This window comes from Ambystoma mexicanum, chromosome 4p (assembly GCF_040938575.1).
Source record: "Ambystoma mexicanum isolate Mex_15411 chromosome 4p, UKY_AmexF1_1, whole genome shotgun sequence".
Lineage (NCBI taxonomy): Eukaryota > Metazoa > Chordata > Amphibia > Caudata > Ambystomatidae > Ambystoma > Ambystoma mexicanum.
Genome location: NC_090927.1, coordinates 475,240,773 through 475,258,006, shown reverse-complemented (window position 1 = coordinate 475,258,006; position 17,234 = coordinate 475,240,773). Strand labels below are relative to the sequence as shown.

Genomic DNA, 17,234 nt, shown 5'->3' with positions numbered 1-17,234 from the left:
ACTTCTTCCGACTTTCCACATTCCCCACAGGTTCCCCCTGCTTCCTTCAAGGGAATAGTCTTCTCTCCCTCTTCACAAACCTTCCTTCCCTTCTATTTTCACAAACTGTCTCTTCCACTCATTCAGTAAACATCAGGTTTTCCTTCTGTTCCAGTTGAATTTCTACTTTGCAGATGGCACCCATTGTTTGCTGCACCAAGGTGGTATATTTCTCACTTTGCTCCCAGGCTGTTTGTACCTCCTCTCTGGCTCTTCTAAAGCTTACTGTTTTACATTCTCATCTACTTCCCATGGAGCTGGTTTCCCCCACCAAGCTGGTATCCATCACCTGCTTCACTACTTCTCTAATTTCCTGAATGATAACCCTTGTTTCCTGCACAAAAATTGTTTCCTTGTCTTGAGACTCTTGATTAAACCCACTTCTTCTATACGTTCCTGTACTTCTCACAAGGGTTGTCACACTCTTCAGATCACCCTCTTTGATCCAGGCTTCCCAGGTCTGTTGTTTACCAATGCCAAACTCTCCTCTGGTCTGCCAATTTGCTGTCAGGTCCACTGACCTGGGGGTGTCCAAGGGTGCATCTTCCTCCAGGTCCTTTCAAACACTTACCTCGGACCACGTCTCACTGCTTGGTGTCTCCCACGATCTGCCTCTGTCCAGAAAGCTCTTCCTTGGACTTACAAAAGATGCTTTGGCTAAGTGACTTTTTATATATGGTGCTTGCTCCTTCTCTGGGCTGTGCTTCAAGGTAGCAGGTTGCACCTGTGTGATGGAGTTGCCACGGTTCACTGATTGAGCCTTGTGATGGTCAGGTATGTGTTCAAGGATTGTGTCTTGGATTTTATGTACTCTGCTTCAGACTCGCCAGGGTCTGCCATTCTGTTTGTGTGCCCTAGTAAGTCCTCTGTGTGTGTTGCTTCTGTGTAAAGCATTTTGCAAGCATGGGGAAGTGTATGTTTAATTTACAAAAGGATTCTGAACAGAAAATAGAAACACCAACTCCAGCAACGCTGGTTGGGGAAGAGAGCACAATCCTTGATACTTTCTCATGGTGTCTTAGTTTGTGTTCTCTCCCTTGACAAATGGAAACTGATACTTTGTACCCGTGGGCATTTTAAAATGCGTTTCCCTCACCTGGGCTATTTGGATTTGTTTATTTTCTTTTCCTGGCGGGAAAACTGGATCGAGACGCTTTGCATAAGGAGAGGTGCTATTGAATACAGTCTAGCAACCCCATTGTTTCAGTTGCAGGAAAGCTTCCTGCTTGTGCTCTCAAAGTGACCCAGACTCCTTACCAACCTAAGTGGCTGGGTCTTGTGACGATTCGCCAGGTCTAGTCACTTCTCCCCAGGGGGAGCCCTTTCCTTTGAGGCTAGGGAGGTGAGGCCACTACCCGATAGTCACCCTAGGGGTGGTAATCTGTGGGAGGACTTCACATGGAACTACTCCCCTCCTGGTGATCAGGATTTCCACCTGGGGAAAAAGCCTCCCTAAGACCTGGTCACAACACCTGCTAGGGGAGAGGCGGTATACCCTGCCTCCCCTGCACCATTCCCGCACCAGGTAAATGATGTGCGAGCTAAGGGGGGAGACATCTCCACCCCTCCTGTACATATTCGCTTCTTTCATTGTGGATAGAAGTGTATAAACGCTGTGTTAAAAGCTTAGAGTACTCCATTTTGTGTCTTTTCAAACGCCATCTTTTTCTGGGCCCTCTGCCCCTCTGTTGATATGTTTTCTCTCCCTCTCCCACTCCCAGCGCCACGCAGAGCCGGCCCCCGCCACCTCCACCCTCTGTCCGCACAGCGTGTCTCCTGTTCTCACAGAAATGCAGTCTATCATTGTTGCCATTAACAAGTATCGAGCACTGACAAAATGTGCTCATCCTAGAACGTGAGACCAAGCCCTGCTCAAGCCCTAGCGCCCCAACAATTTCTGATGACCGACTCATGCCCTCTCCACCCCCCTCCTTGCCAAGCCACAGTCCAGTGAACCCGTGCCCCCTATTCCCTTGGAATGCATCTGGCCACCAGACCCTCCCCTGAACCACCTTCAAATCACCCACCATAAACCTAATCTAGGGCGGTCATATAATCTGGTAATAACTATCCCCAATGTGTTGAAATCGTGTTACCCCAGAGACCACAAATCAGAGATCGCCCCTCCTGATAAGGCACCTGAAGGGCCGACCCCTAACACCTGCCCCCATAAAAACACAGGTTAGAAGGTACCTAATTCAAACATATTGCCCTCTTTCATGTGATAATTTATGCCAGTCATTATTCCGTGCATGACAAGTCCTGTTATTTAGCTTAGTCAGATAGCTCTACATCATCTCTGAGAACTTCGCCCAACCTTCACACTGCAAGGATGAGCCCAGCGGACCACGTGTATTGTGACTGATGGAGAAACAGCACCCAATGGAAACCAGGCATCCCCTATAGAGCTGGGAGTAGTATATGTACTTAGGCAATCATGTCTGTAAGACTGTCTCTTATGCATGACATCATCTATGACACTTGGTGCCCTTTTAACATGCTGCCTGTGTATCTGTTGGCAGAGCGCTCTCGGACGGCAGAGTTCTTTGCTTGCATTTGTTTACTTATATAAATGTTGGTTTCCTTGCAATTAATCTCCTGGTATCATTCCCTAGTGGGATGTGTACTTTATTCTGTCTATTTGGACACGTGCATGATAAGGTGCCAGCCTTCACACCCTACCCTCATTGTCGCCCTTTTCCCCCTCAACGTTTAAAGGGGACCAGGTGTTATGGTAAGGCTATGACTGTACCAAATATAAAACATATTGGGACGAAGAAGAGCACGAAAAGCAAATTGGACAATATGCAAAACCAGCTAAGTACTGTGACATAGTGGCCCCAAAGGAAACACGAGGACTGCTCCATGGAACTAACTAGATGAAGCTTGGCTGTGTTCCGTGGGGGGGGGACTCAATCAACTGCGCAAGATAAAAGGAAAAGGACTTAGAAAAAGGAAGCAGGAAGAAGAAGCAGAAGTTGAGCCAGGTATGCAGCCTGGAGAACTAGGGAAAAGCAGAGGTTTGTGGCAGGACTGTGGCAGCAGTGTTAGGGATGCTGGCGGAGAGTCAAGAGAGTCCTATGCAGGTCTAACAGGAGTCAGCCTGTGAGCAAGATGGAGGAAGGACTCTGGAGGCGTGACCTAGGGCAGGTGGACCTTACGGGCCAGAAATGGCGCCGACAACAGACATCTTAAAACCCAGAGGAGCTGCGTTGGCACAGCCGGAGCTGCTGCGAGTTCCATAACCCTGCAGAGTGGATCGCAAAAAGGCAGATGGCAACAAGGACGATGCAGGCGTCATCCTGGAGAAAGAGGACATCAAATCCCAGAAAGAACCGGTAAGCTGCCTGGGGGAATCGTAGGTGGAGGGAGCTGAACTGGTAGGGGTCTTAAAAATAATTGAGGAGTGCATCAGGAGTCATCTCTCTCAGCACAGTGGTCACCCCAATACCACTGTCCAAGCAGACTGCATCAGTAGTCATCTTCCACGTTGCAGTGGTCCATCTATTACCACTAAGAAGACCAGGGTCCTCATTACAAGTTTTCCAGTATTTTGCCTGTGACACTGTGGTGCCGGTGGCACAGTTTCCGGCAACCATAACCGCAGAATCAACGGCACATGACAACATTGCGGGAGCGCACTTTACGGCATGCCAGTAACTGTGCGACTGGCATGATGGAAACACTGTCATGCCCCATTGAAATCAGTGGTACTGCCAGCAACAATGCTGGTGGCACCATTTATGGCATGTCACCAACAGAAACAACGGCAACACTGGCACCGGAAACGTCACCAGCAGCCATTTTGGAAAACACAATCGACTGAAAGTCACCCAGTTCCTACTGCCATCCGGACACACAGACACCGGCATCGCACTTGCAGGCATGTCTTCTCAGATCCCTGAAAGACGGCAGCGGAATCCACGCCTTTCTGAGCAGGAACGAACCATCTTGACAGACCGCATTGTCGAACATGCTGGAGAGCTGTTTGCAACGGACCACCGGCGCAGCACGCACATTTGTTTGCATTTTCTTTTTTTAAATCATTTAGTTTAGTTTATAAACTTTTCATTTGTAGATACAACTGTTTTACTTACATTAGAATGTTACATATTCTGTGCTTTCCTCAATTCTGTTGCTTTATTATTGCGCAAGCGAGAATTCCTCTGTATATCCTTTCATAATATTGTTCCAGAAAAGGACGATAGTAATGACCATTTTTTTTGTCTGTTCCTAAAAGTATCTGTTCCCATCGTTCTTTAGGGTCCAGCACTTTGGTAGATTTCAAAAACAATTTGCTCACTGAATTTCTTTTTTCTTGCAATGCTTTACAATCCATTATTATATGGTAAAGAGTTTCAGTGGTATCTGGATGTTGACAAAATCAACAGTATTGTTGGCATGGCAAGATTTGTTTGGATTTGGCTCGCACTTCACGGGTCGGCAATACATTGAGACAGAGTCTCAAGAAGGAGTCTCGTATCGTTTGTGCAGGAAATAATGATAAGTAGGGTGGTAGATGGTTAATCACTCTTGTTTCACAGTCACATTGAAGATCAAACTGTTTTGCGCTCTAGCGTCTTGATGCAGTCATTGCACAAGATGCAAGGTTTTGCAGCTGGAGGAAGTTCAGTTAGCATTTCAATCGATAGATCAGCAGCCAATCTTTTAGTTTCAACAGCAGTTTTACAATCATTCAATATCATTTCATTGCTGGCATTACGTCTAGTCCGGAGTATGTCTATCGCAGGTATTTTCTCATTAGCAATCATTTTCCTGTACAGATCTAATTGTTTCTAGGTTACGATTGCTTCCAAAGATGAGTAGTAATCTCGTATCTTATGTGAGGCATCGGGTATGCCGGAGGGAGCGCAAGAACTTTCCTCCAAAAGATGGCTTCAAGTTGTTGCCAAATTGAACTGTCTAGGTTGATCATTGATTTGCTTCCATAAGTCAGTATAGCTGTCACTGTCTGTAAAATAGTAATACCGGTTTCAGGGAGAACTTCCCAAATTTCTGATGAATGAAACACCCTTCGCATGCGAGTGAGTGAGCCTTGGCTTTGAGGTGGTCCTATCACGGTTTTTCCACCCTCGACTGATTCAGCCAGATTCCAAGATATTGTATTACTTGGACTTGTGTCCGTTTTTTCCCCCATCAAGAAAGAATGCATTTTCTTCTTGGTCATGGTTTCAAATGTCAAAGTCATGACTTTTGTTTTTTGTGTATTTATCTTCAACTCGTTGGATTTCATATATTCTTCGAGTTTTGTCAGACTTATTTGCAGACCTCGTGGAGTTTTGATCATCAAGACTATATCGTCTGCATACATTATGCACGGAAGAGGAGTGACATTAAGTATTGGTGGGTTTGTTGTTGACGTTTGGTTGGATGCCTCAAAATCTGATGTAAATAGATTAAACAAGTTGGTCGCAAGGGGGCAACCTTGTTTGAGGCCATTCCATGTTTCAATATCAACTGTTAATACTCTGTCTTTTGTCATTCTGACCTGTATTTCTGTATTGGAGTATAGTTGTTTTATGGATTCCAAAATGTTTAGGGGACAACCCCAGTTTTTCCCATAGTTTGGAACGGTTTTCCATATCAAACGCTAATTGCAGGTCGATGAAGACAGTGTGCACCTGTTTACTCCTTATTGGTTTATGTTTGATTATATTCAAAAGGAATAGGTTGATGTTTGTTCTGACATTTTTTGTAAATCCGGTTTGTCTCGTCGCCTGCCTCTCAAAAGGTAGGAAGCAAAAATCTTTCCTAACGGATCCAGGAGGGCTATGGGGCAGTAGTTGCCCGGTTCTTTTGTCTCACCCAGTTTATAGATTGGAATCAGCATGGTTTGTTTCAATGTCCTGGGGATGTTATTAGTTTGATTAATCAGGTAGAATAGTTGGTCACAAAAGTCTACCCATATTTCAGGGTTACGTTTAATGATGGCATTCGAGAGCCCATCGGATCCCGGAGCTCTGGATACATTCAATTTATTGATTAGTGTCAAGATTTGTTTGCGGTCCCATTCTTGGAAGGTTGGTTTGGTTGTTGATTGGGCTGCGTCCATTCTTTATATAATTCGATAAAGTATTCCCTCCAGCGTCCCTCCGGCACATCTTGGATCATGTGATCTTGAGGATTCTCTTGTGGATTGACTAATTTCCATAGGTCTCTTGTATTGTTATTTTTTAAACATTTCAGGATTTTTTTTGCATCTTGTGGTTTCAATATCATTCTTGCTGTTTTCAGCCACTTGGTGTATCTTTGTGTTTCACTTTTCATCGCTATGTATTTATCTTCCTGGTTTTGTTTGTTTATTAGTTTTAAATTCTTCCGGAGTTCCTTCTTTTTTCCACAATTTTCGGATTATACCAATGTAAGTGCTTCCTTCTCCGTGTTAGTTTGTTGGTTTGTGGTTGCCTGAATGCACATAAGATCCACTCATAATTCATTTTCTCTATTCCTTTTCGATTTGAATTCGAAAAACGTTCAGATAAGGTCTACGTTTGTTGTTGACATATTCTTAGTCTATTCAAACCCGCGTTGAGTTCAAGAGGAGGTAAAGCAATTTATGGCTTCAAAGCGCCAGCACTGGACCAGGAAAACGATAAAATGTGATGGTCACTATTCGCAGAGTAAGTATTGTTGGTTTCGTAGATTTTTTCTTTTAATTCCTGAGTTATATATGTAGTCAATTATGGCGTTTGCATTCCTACGGGACCATGTAGGTTTTGGTCGATTCATTTCAGTATCCAAATGGTCCAATCGGTGGAAATTTCTGTAGGCTATTTCTTTATTCCACCGTTGAGCTCTTGGTGGTAGACTTTCATATTCAAGTATTGTTCCATCAGAAGAAAACAGATGTAGATTTAGGTTGCCACAGATTATAAGGTCAATAAGGGTAAACATCTCTCAAGCACGATCCAAAGCCGTAAAGCCTGCATCTATGAAAAATTCATCATTTATCGTGATTGGATTGCAGTATATGTTCATAATACCTAACTTCTTGACGTTCGTCGCGTTCTCTGCATCATTTCTATTCTGGAGATTGTTATTAGAGTGTTGAAGAATAGTAAATTAGGCCCAGGGGTTCAGGTTCGTTGTTTCGATGATTTGTAAATTTGCTTCAACTCTAATCATCGTCAAAAGTCCAGAAGATGGGCATCCTTTTAATCGCAGGGTTCATAAGTGTGTTGTATCTCTCACATACTGGTTGGTTTGTTAACCAAGTCTCTTGGAGACATATTATTTGGTATTTATTAAGATCATGTGATTTCGGATAACACAAATGGCCATGCGTGTACCATGAACATAAGGAGCAAAGTCATTTCTCAGGTGAGGGTGATTGCTGCAGATGATCATTCCTTTTAGGAATCCTCAGGTTGTTTTTGTCTTCCATTTCTCTCCAGAAGAAAGGTTTAGCGATATCCGAGCATGGCATGTTCGATTTGCTCTCATTGTTTTGTGTTCTCGGGTAGTAGCTATAATTTTCAAGGGAGCTTACTTCGTCATACATGGCACTTTGATCATGGTCCTTTGTGTTGTGATTCTCATCATCTCTGTCAAGATTTTTCTTGGTCTAGAGCACAGCTAAAGCCTAAGTCCCTGAATTGTTTCTCCATATCGATCGTCAGCTGCCTCGTGTGGCTGGTGTACAAACCTATCCATACCTTATCAAGTGTATGGTCGTCCAAAAACTGTACCACTTTTATTTCTTTAGATTTTATACATTTCAGTTGTGGAAATACATGGAATCGACGGAGTGTATTCGTTCTATTTAAAATAAGTCTGTCATTTGCGGTTTCCATTTGTCCTAATAATATTGTGTTGGAATTTCTCTGTTTACGGGGACGTATAAACTGCAGTAACGTAGGTATTCTTTCAATACTTCGATCTACGCAGCACACAAATCCAAAAAAATGCCATGTGAGAGGAGCTGGCGCAGACAGGGTCAGCCATGGGACCCGTACCACGCACAGTATACGACTGCCACAAGCGATGGGATGACCTCCGCCTGATGGTCCGCAACCTGCTGCCGGCCCACCAGAAGGAATGCCTGGCCACTGGCGGTGTGTCGGCCTCACCAATTAAACCCATGCCATGGGAGGAGAAATGCAGCAGTGTGCTGCACTTTGAAGGGATCGACAGAGTCGGAGCGGCAGAGGCTGGTGCAAGAACAACTTGAGAGGGTGGTGAGTACAACGTGCCACACCAAAACCATCACAGCGGGCATGCAAATGCAGTGCACAACACACAGACATGTCCAACTGCATGACCACAGACCATATCCAACCCATACAGTGACCAACGAACCATGGCCATTGGCCAAGGATACACAAACTTTGCCTGCCCAAACATCAAAACACACATGCTCACATGAGTACTGGTCATGTGCAGACATTGATGACAAGAGAACCAACACATACACGAGGCAGACACCCTCCAAGGTGCCATGCATGCACCACAGGCAATGTACCCCCATGATACTTGCATGCATCTAATATGTCCTGACAGACCTGGCCCTGGCAGGACTGACTGCCCTTCCCTCCACCTCACTCCCCACCCGTGGCATCCCTCAGGGCACTAATCGGCCGCCATGGCTCCCCAACACCTACCTTGCCCCTCTGGCCCAGTCGATCACAACCCTTGCACCCCACCCCCAGTGTTAAGCGGAGGACACACCCCGCCCACCTTTAAACTTCCATCCTCTACTCCCTCTCCATCCCCTTGCATACATGATTGCCTGACTGCAAATCATGAAACGTGCTCTGCCAACGATCCCTGCCTTAATCCCAGCGAGACAAAAACCCACCATAGTGACGCCTGCGCCCTATTACCAACCCACTCCCTCGCCACCCTCCATGGGCCCCCCTCCCCACAACCCAATGAGAGGCTACAGACCATGGTGTCACCTTCGACTCATCCCACACCTCGCCACGAACTTCAAGGACCATGGCAAGAAATCCGACTTACAGTACTAGCACCTCAGAGGCACCCTCCCTTACCTCACCTACCCCCGGAAGCCCAATGTCTCCAGAGCGCTGGTTCCCACTTGGCCCGACAACAGCAACAGCTACCTCAATCTACCTCTTACCTCCCTTCGCCCCCTCAAACAAATCCAGAATAGTACCGCGTGGATCAACTTAGGCCTCAAGCCCCGGCACCGCTATGCAGCAGCCCTGGAATCACTCTACTGGCTCGCTGTGACCGCAAGGATCAAATGCAAGAGCCTCTGCCTCATACACAAGGCTGTCTCTGGCTTGGTTCCCCATGAGTCACACTCCTGCCAGCACATCCTCGGCCAGTCACCCCCAGCATGCCTCACCAGCAATTGCCTATGGCCACCCTTCCATGGACTAGCCCAAATCTGGACCACCCCATCCTTTGCACACTACTCCCGCCCTCCCCCGTTTGCACCTGCCCATGTGGCTGCCCATCTACACGTGCTCCTTGTGGCCCCCGCCCCCTCCACTAGACCCCCTCCCCTCTCATCCCAGTCCCCTCACTCCTCCCTCCCCTGCACGATATTTTTCCTTGCACAGTAACAATGACAGGCCCAGTACGTCCGAATTACCTGATTTGTCGACCCACGTCATCCACCATCTTGCTGGTGACAGCTGGAAACACTTGTGTATATGAGCCATACAATTTGGCAATGCAGGAACTATAAACACTATTCACGTGCATCATGTCACACGCTGTTTGAGCTGCATGTTGTAAGCCCATAGGATGGCACAGAGGTGACTAGCGGCATGCCCATCTCACCCCCCAGGCACATCCTCGGACAGCAATCAAGGTGGAACAAGCACCTCACAGACACCCGCACAGAGGAGAAGAGCCATGCCACAAAAATCACAGCCAAGGCAACGCCAGCACCGGCCAAGCAAGGCACAGGTCCAGTTAGCATGCCGTCTGCCCCTACTGCAACACCTGCTGCCGCAACGGAAGCACAGCCAGGACGGCCATTTCACCTCCTCCCACACCAACCTCCCATTTACATCAGCACATCTACAGAGGACAATGGATGGCAGGTGGCCGGGGACACAACCAAGGGGACACCTGAACACACCCCCTACCACCATCCCTGCGGGAGAGCATGCAGGCCACCAGCCAGCACTGTGCACGTGCCCTGGGCCACTCATGAGTAACGGTCCGGTTCGCACAGAGAGTCCGGGAGGGTAACGAGGCTATATCGGCACTGGCTGAATCCACTGCCCTTTCCCTGCAGGCAGCACTAGAGCGCAGGGACATGGCAGATTCCAACACACCCTCATACACAACCACGCCTGCCAGCTCACAACAAAGCAGCCAGAGTCGTTGATCCCTGTGGCTTTCAGGCTCACCACAAAAGGGCAAGTCAGGTGTTAAGAAGCCACGGATGTGAACCAGTTCCAGACATCAAGTGACGCTGATGCTTTGTAGGGGGTGTTTTTGGGATGGTGAGTTTGCGAGACTTAGTCAATGGGGACTTATTAGGGGGTGGGGGGCACATGTTTCAGCATATGAATTCATGTCCAGACTTTCGTTTTGTGGAGTGCTTTATTTTTGCACTGATTTGTCTCAGGAGGATAGCTCAGAGGCAATGTGCTCGCCTTGGAAGCAACATGCCATGGAGCAACACAGATTCGATCCCCGGGTCCGTGCTTAGAAACCTCTGGGTATTAAGCACGTTATAAATAACCCATCATATCATATGAATCCCATGCAGTGTGTGCCATGGGTCATGTGCAGGTGCTCTGTGCTTCACATGTCTGCAACTGCATCCACGCAACCGTCATCATCATCGTCCGCCGGAAGCATGTCCATGTCTGGGGCAAAGGAATGTTCTGCTGGATGCAAATATTGTGCTACATGGCACAGGCCAGGACTATCCTCCCCACGGAGCAGTGAAAGCAACGAACATGTTCCTTCAACAACCCAAAGGACTGCTTAATTGTCGCCCTTGTTCCGATTTGTGCACAATTGAATGCCGTTTCTGGATGGCTCTGTGGATGTCTCACAGGGGTCATAAGCCATGGTAGTAAGGGGTAGCCGGAATCACCTGCATGGAAAGGGACCCAGGGAGGGCCATATTATTGAGGTGACTGGGCAGTGCATGCATGTTTGGATGTGGATGTGTGACACGTGCATCCGGTTCTGTGCGGTTGCGGACCATCAATCTCCTTGCTGCTCCCTGTGACAGGCAGGGGCATAGCAGACACATAAAACCTGTGGGGGAGAGGGGCGGACCATGGGGACTTTGCAACAGACACAAACCCGAATAAAATGATCTGTCAATTTCTTTGTAGTGAGTGATGATCAAGCACATTTGTTAAAAAAAACAATCCTTTGTCTGCCGTTTAGTACGCATGATAAATTATGTTGCTATTGTTTGTGTGTGCAATATACACAAAGATATAATGGATCTGGTTGACATACAAACATGATTGTGTCTTTTCTGAGTTATAGTTGTACGCAGCCAAGTTTTCAGTCGTCGCAAAGCATTAAAGCTTCTCTCAGCCTCACAGGAAAATACTGGAACAGTTACGAGGATCCTTAGTAGCTATCCACCTCTGCAAAGAAAGTTCTTTCTCTGGGAGGCATCCGTCAAAAGAGGTCTACCAATTCTGAGATAGAAGAATGCTTATGGACGCTTGATAATGTTGTTAATTGTGCAGAGAGGGGGAGATATTCCATTTCTGGATACTTAACAATATTTTCAGCGCTTCTTCCTGTTAGAAGTAGCTGTTCAATGTGTTCATACATTTAGATGCCTTCCTGGTCAAAACGCTGCTCAAGTTGAAGAGAAACTGTATCTAAAAGTTCAAAACAATGTGGTTAATAGTGCTTTATGGTGCGGGGATGAACATTTTCAGCCAATCCTTTATCAACACATTTTGGAATTCGTTGTCATGGCAGTTCTATCTCCTTCAGTTGATATCTTGCCACCATATGGTAATTGTACATGAGTAGACTGTCAAAGGATTCTTTGTTACAAAGCTTTAGAATGGCAATGTGTCTGATTCACAGCTGCAAGTAATACGGATACCGTTTGTTGGTGTCATTGCATGGCCATATTCAAGCACTCAATGAGCTGCAGGACTTGGAGAACAATATAATAGGCCACAGGCACGAGCAGGCACGTCACCACTATTCTTGGAAGCTGCAATTTCTTCTAATGTTTCCAGAATAGCATCAATGTTACCATTTATGAAAACTATTTGTTGTATACAGTGTACCTATCCAAGAGGACCACTCCCGTGTGGGAAGGGCAGCGTGGCACACAGATAAAAGGCATTCTTAAATGGACGTTGGCAATGCCAACTGTTCTAGCTTTTGTGTGGGCATAGGAAGAGCATTTGCCAGGCACTGCCGCAGTGGAATTAACTGGACTGGATCAGCTGGCAGCTTCAAAGTGGTGAGAGTACCTGGGCATTATGGGCATATCATAGCACTGCTTGGTGAATGCCTAATACTAATACACCCGCTTAAACTGTTGACTTTGTCAATGCTCGTTTTAACGAGACTTAAGTGAAGGACTGGCATAGTGCTTATAAATGAAGTGGCTGAAGGCAGACCTGGTTACATCATTTTTATTACACCAGTAGCTGGTCTACAGCTGCTTTGAAAAAAACACTGGCAGGCACTTGAGTGCAAAGTTTGATGGTAAGGTTTGAATGAAGCGAGCACTAAGTTCCCATGAGAAGGTGATTGGGGCAGGGAGGGAAACAAAAGTAATCCTTTCGACCAAAAACATCAATACACACAGGATCGGGACAAAAAGAGGATTGAAACATATATGCCATTCTGTTAATCAACTTTACTCACGTGTGATGCCGTGTAATTTGTCTGCTTTCCTGTTTGAGGTTCGGCTGCCGCAAGCAATCGAAAATCAGCTCTGGTTTTGCTTTCTTCAGGCACATGAGTTTCACTGCTTCACTTCAAAGTTCCTTTTTGAACTAAAGACATATGAAGCACAATGTTATGATGCGCACAGCACGACCTATTTATTAATGAAGTTTTGGTACATGCACATTGCTAGCTTTCCAACAACTGACACTTGCCTAACACTGCAACGGGCACAAGAGATCTCTCAGAAATATATTGTAATGTTACAGTGGTAGGCTCTTGGTAACATTTCTGGCTCTAGAAACAAAGCGCCTGAAGCGTTGCTATAGCAATGTCATGTGTAGACTCCAAGTTTTGCAGTGCAGAAACATCTAAAACGTAGGTATACATACGCAAAAACCTCAGTATAAATGCAGCTATCATTTAACATCAGTCCCCATGTGCCAGTCATTGATCAAAAAGGAAATGTTGCATTCTTTCATCACTGGATAATCCAGTCGTCACATGCTCAAGATATCCAGGGTGACTATGTATTAGGGAAAGGCTCCCATAGGGAATCAAGTGTCGACTGGTCTGTCTGAAAAATACATTCATTTTCAGATTTAGTGGGTAGCCAAGCCGAGACTTTCACGTCACTGCAGCCATGCTGCCAACGTACCATGGGAACTTGACCTGTCTGAGGGACTGTGATGAGGCACCAGTACACAAACCTTTGGAGATGGTTTGTAAAACTGAAATGTGTTAAAAGCTACTGCAACAGTGTTTCCATGTCCGGCCTGCGGATCACTGTACCATTGGTGGCAGCCTTGCTCGTGCTACTAATTCAGGGCTTACTCCAAATTACGTGCCTGCTTTAACTCTTCGATTAAAGAAAGGCCAGGAGAGAAATCGAAGCTGTACAGTATCTGCAGCATGAAATATTCATACAGCGCTGCAGGGAAATGTGTACCTTTCAGGTCTATGGATGGTGTGAATCTCAGTTTAGCAGATAGACTTTCATGCGGCCGAGTCTGATTTTTCTACAAAACCAAGTCTGATTTAATGAATACATTTCTATTGCTATGTAAACACTGGCCACACGTCATACCCAAAAACAAAGCGATGAGCATTCATCATATAAGAATTATAAAACATTTTTGTGCAGCACTTCTTGCCGAATTGTTATCACTCAATGTGATAGTATTCAATTCACTAACTTCAGAGGAAGAGCTGGAGTAGACCCTACCTGCAAATGAAAAATGTGATTGGAGGATAAGTAGAGTTCTCTGCAGCATGAACCTGACACGCTGGGCTCTCTTAGGAGCTTTATGTCAGCCAGAAGAAAGGCCCTTTACTACGCAAGAGTATACATACCTGTGCAGTGGGTGTTTAATGGGCTACTCTGCCAATGGATGCCCAGAGGTTCACATTTAGATGGTATCGCACTGCCGGCCAATGAGCTCCTGGGCAGCGTGGCTCCTTGTTGCCGTTTCAACTGTGTGCCAATCAGAGTTTACTCCCAGGATATCCGGTGGCTGCTGGACAAGACATGAACCCTTACCCAGGGACAGTTAAGCACAGATGATTGGCTGCAGATGATTGGCTGCAAAGAGCCCCAGTTTTGCTGTGCGTAGTTTGCACAAGTTCCATCATGCCCAGACCATAGTGAGAACAATATATCTGGGAATTGTGGGGTGCATTTAAAGGCCCCAAACAGAAGTCCCTTCACATGAACAGAAAGATATTAAATACTGAAACAAAAAAGGCCTGGCATTTGTTTGGTTTTTTCAAGTAAAGTTAAAGAGCCATTTGGAAAGGCACCTACCTGTCGTTACCACTGGGCAAGCAGCATTTTAATTTACAAAAGAAGGAGGAATCAAAGATCCCGGTCACATTGAAAACAAAAACAGCCTGCACATGTGTGCAAATAAAAACGGTTTTAAAAATAAAAGTGAAAAGAATATCACTGCGTACAGGAAAATGTCAGGAAAACAAAACATGATGTGTGGGTTGACCAAATGGTTCACCCACAAAACTCCAGTGACATTTGAAGAGCCACTTTGTCTTCATGGAAAATGTCAGCCCAAGGAAGACCCTTTTGATGGATGTGGGCAAAACTTCACAAAGGAAAACTCCCACTTCCAGCCTGGATGTCACATCTCCTATCTAATGACCAAATTCAGTGTTCTCCAGACCTGCTGACTCTGAAAGCATGGACTCAAAGAAAAGTTACCGCTTGGCTGGAGCATGACCAAAATGTGTGAAAATGGGGCCACCCACTTCAAAGAGCAAGCTTCCAACAGAAAGGTGACTGATAAAGGCACAGGCTGACCCAGTGAAAACAAAAGGCCGAAAGGCAGAAAAGGGCCATTTGGCCCACATGAAGACACTATTTATTTAAAAGGACTATTATGATTTACGCCTTTTTCTCAGCCATCATAAGGCGGATGGATTTCATCTATGCACCAATTTTAATGTAATTTCCAGGTGATTTAGGGGATATAAATTTCATCTTCCTGTGACTCTGGTAACTGTAATGGCCATTAGGTTTCAGGCTGATCTGAACATGGTCCAAATGTGAGAGTTGGTGATTAGGTGAAAAATTAAATTAGGGATATGCTTGATAACTTACATATTCAGAAATGTTGTGCTTTTTATGGAAACGACAGAAAGGTGCCACATGGCCGTGCTACATGATACAGATTTGGTGATTGGTGATTGGCTTATCTAATTCTCCTAGATTAGCGGAATCACATGTGTAGTATGGCAGTTGCTAGTAAAATTATGAATTTGTGATACATAACTAGTTTTTGACACAAAGTTGAAAGGAGAACAAAGGGGCGATTACAAATAGCAAATACCATATGTTGCTCCAGACCCCTAAACCAATCCCGATTTGGAGGCTGGGTTGGGAGGAGAGAGAAGGGTAACTGTCCAATCCTAGTGGCAGGAATTATTGCAGGGTCCCTACCCAAGATTGTTAAATTGGTGGTGTCATCACTGCTATATAGGGGGGACTGCACTAGGACAGAGACACAGAAAAAGGAGAAAGACAGGAACAGACAGACAAGAGACAGACCATCAGGACGGCTGCTGACACTTACCATCTGACAGCTGTATGCAGACACCAGAGCAGATTGCTGAGAGTGTATCTGGGTGAAGCAGTCTATTTCTAGGAAGGCCTCAACGCTGACTGGGTCCTGGTGGTGGCATTTTTTAGAGTGAAGTGGCCAGAACCCTGCCCTATCTTTCCAGAGTGTCCTGGGATGCAGCTGGCTTTCCTGAACCTTAAACAGAGGCTTGCTATGTAAGTAGAACTGAGCCCTGGGAAACCAAAAAGGTGGGGGAGTCTGCTTGCCTTGAACCCTTTCCCATTATAGTGGGCGGGGGTGCAAAACTGTGTAGCCCATTTAACCAAAAATATAAATTTTATTAATTCCCCATTTGGCAGAACACTACTGGGTGAATTTGTTAAAACTAGAAATGAACACAGCTCACTTACACAGTGTGTGCTGAAAACTATAGCCTATACATTAATTGGGTAATCCTCGTTGTCCAGCTGACCCCAACTTCTTAAGGAACAGGGGTGTCTTTGTTCTTTAATCAGTCCAACCTTTTCATCCAGCTTCCCCAACACAGGCCTTTCAGTAAGGGGCGGGGGGTCTTAAATACAAAATTCCCCAAAGCATTCCAATCTTTCGGTCTGACTTCCCAACCTAGACCAATGCAAGGGGGAGGGCGGGTCTGGAAAACAAAGCAATAAATCACCCTGCGTTTATTTTAAACCAAAAGGTGTGGGCGAAATTATAATTGCGGATGTATTTTTACCAATCTTGAAATCCTATGCTACCCTTTTAAGCCTGCAGGAAAATCAAAATTGCACAACATTGCATAAGTGCCTTTGTAAAGATCAGTGTAATTATTTTGTGAAGTGAAATTTGCAGAAAGTAAGAATTGAGTGTCTGTGTTCTTTTAACTCACTTTTGTGATTTATTTATGCTGAGAGACGTTGATTGTTTTGTGCCAAGTGGTGTTTTTGATTTTCGTGCTAATTTCTATTACTGTTAATTTAAATAAATACCAATATATATCCCGTACACCGGCCTGGTTCTTGGCTTATAGTGGGCTCAGGGGAGAGGGATCCAAGGGACATGATCTGTGTCTGAGATAGGGCTAAAGAAAATAATCTGTTAAACAGTTTGTTGCGTCACCACTTGAGTGGGGAGGGAAGGAAAGGAATTCCCCGTGTCGAAGGTGGCTTCTGAATAAACCGTTATAGAATATGGATCAGTGGCAGTATCAAGCTATACCAAGACGGCCGTAGCTGTAATTGAGTTACTTCACATTCACAAATGATTCTTCACGAGTTTACACTAATGTAA

The 17,234-nt window shown here is 45.5% G+C and overlaps 1 protein-coding gene across 4 annotated transcripts in view; it reads right to left on the bottom strand.

The window, feature by feature from the left end:
- Positions 1-17,234, bottom strand: part of KIDINS220 (kinase D interacting substrate 220) — a 1,499,978-nt gene that overhangs the window by 1,435,317 nt on the left and 47,427 nt on the right. For all 4 annotated transcript variants that reach the window (XM_069606010.1, XM_069606012.1, XM_069606011.1 and 1 more), the window contains exon 2: positions 12,853-12,983. The gene's annotated coding sequence lies outside the window, so the exon portion shown is untranslated. The remainder of the gene's footprint in view (positions 1-12,852; positions 12,984-17,234) is intronic.